The following is a 2,448-nucleotide window of genomic DNA, read 5'->3' on the forward strand; positions in this document are numbered from 1 at the left end:
AGCTTCTCTACCACAAACCAGAACAGTACCTGTACCTCCACCTCTAATACCTTTACCTCCACAAGCCTCCGAAGACGTTCTAACACCGGTCCGCTACTGCTCGGCTGAAGAAGCGGTACATGACCTCGCCATTCACGAGAAGACAAGAGTAGAGGTTTCAATTTAGCACTGAGAGAACAGAAATCGCACGACAGGAAAGAATAGAAGTGAAACTTTTCCTAACTCTGTAGCCTCTGGGGGATAAATACAGACGTCTCCCTACCGATCCTTCAGACTCTACTAAGCTTGTCTGTGAACTGTGAGACCCATGTAACCTAGAGCTCTGACCAACTTGTCACGACCCGAATTTCCCACCCTCAGGAGTCATGATGGTGCCTACTAATGAGAGCTAGGCAAGCCAATTTTAATTACCTTTCCATTAATAACATAATTCCTCATAACTATTATCGGCAATAATACAAAAGTAACGAATTTAAATAATAAGCGGAAGTCTCAATATTATAGAAAACTGAATTAAAAATGCGAAAAATCCCAACAAAAGCCTCTACCCAAGACTGGTGTCACAGCTTCACAGACGGTCTAAGAATACTACACATAAAGGTCTGAAAGAAATAAACTCGACATTGTCTCTAGAAATACATGAAGGAAACAAGAATATAGATGAAAGGAGATGCCAGAGCCTGCGAACGCCTGCAAGGCTACCTCGGGTCTCGCTGGACTGAAAGCCTGCTCCCACACTACTGTTGCTGCTGTCCGAAGCCTGAATCTGTGCAAAATAGCACAAAGTGTAGTATCAGTACAACCGACCCCATGTGCTGGTAAGTGCCTAGCCTAACCCGGCGAAGTAGTGACGAGGCTAGGATCAGACCACCAAATGAACCTGTGCAGATATATATACAAGCACAACGAAATAATAGCGGAAAGTAAACAATTAAAGCTGGGAGGGGGAAATCATGCTTATGGGGTAGCAGATAAAACAGAATATCAGGAATAACAAAATAAACTTAATCTGATTTCTTCTAACACAAAATAAGGGAAAACAAACCACTTTAACTTGTTTCAATTTCCTCTCGTTGCAGGCTTGCAACACGATCCCATTTCCTCATATCACGTGGTAGGCGTACCACTCGATCCCATTTCATAGTATCACGTGGTAGGCGTACCACTCGATCCCATTTTATAATATCACGTGGTAGGCGTACCACTCGATCCCATTTCATAATATCACGTGGTAGGCGTACCGCTCGATCCCATTTCATAATATCACGTGGTAGGCGTACCACTCGATCCCATTTCATAATATCACGTGGTAGGCGTACCACTCGATCCCATTTCATAATATCACGTTGTAGGCGTACCGCTCGATCCCATTTCATAATATCACGTGGTAGGCGTAACACTCGATCCCATTCCATAATATCACGTGGTAGGCGTACCACTCGATCTCATTTCAATATCATTTGTGGTAGGCGTACCACTCGCTCCCATTTCAATATCATTTGTGGTAGGAGTACCACTCGCTCCCATTTCATTAACTCAATTGTTCCTCCAAAAGAAAATTTACTCTAACAAAACGCAAAAATTAATACGAGTTCATAAGACAACAAGTACACAAAATTTATGATTCACTAAGAAAAACAAATAATGACAAATAGCAGTTAATTATGGATTATAAGGAGGCAAGTAAGCAGTTTAGTAATTAATACGCTGAATGTCGCGTAGCAATTAAGTCACATAAACATGTAGCAATTAAGGCATAAATTCAAGACATAACGTTGCGCAAGGGCACCTTGGTTCAATAATAACAAATAACACAAAAAGGGGGAATGTCAACATAAAGGATCACAGAAATAGTGGAATAAGACATTTAATGCACTTGAACTAATAACAACAAGAAATCATAGCAAAAGGCAATAAGTGCACGGCATCACCCTTCGTGCTTTTAACACTCTTCCTCACCCAATCAACAATCACAAACAAGGGCAAGGGAATAAATAAACAATAATGGAAATCCCGGCAAGGGAACACAAACAAACAATTAAAACCCGGCAAGGGTACAACATCAATAATCTCAACATCCCGTCAAGGGAAAAATATTCAATAACTTCTTTCTCTTTCTTTCACTTTCATCTCATAGTTCCCATTATCACTCGAGCCAATGCTCCAAAGATTTACTTTTCTCATATACCTTCACAATTTGTATTTCAATTCGAGCCAACACTCCACGAAGTCTAAAGGTCACAATTCCTTTCACAAGCTCTTTACAACATTTAGAAGTCATCAATTAAGCATGGAAGGTATAACAAAATCCAAACTATTCGCAAAATAAGGACTCACGGTCATGCTAGACACCAATGTATAGATACTCGTCACCATGCCTATACATCGTACTCGACAATCAACAAGTAGCAAATAAGACTCAACTCCTATTCCCTCAAGCTAGGGTTA

The sequence above is a fragment of the Nicotiana attenuata genome, chromosome 7 (genome assembly GCF_001879085.1).
Source record: "Nicotiana attenuata strain UT chromosome 7, NIATTr2, whole genome shotgun sequence".
NCBI classification, from domain to species: Eukaryota; Viridiplantae; Streptophyta; class Magnoliopsida; order Solanales; family Solanaceae; genus Nicotiana; species Nicotiana attenuata.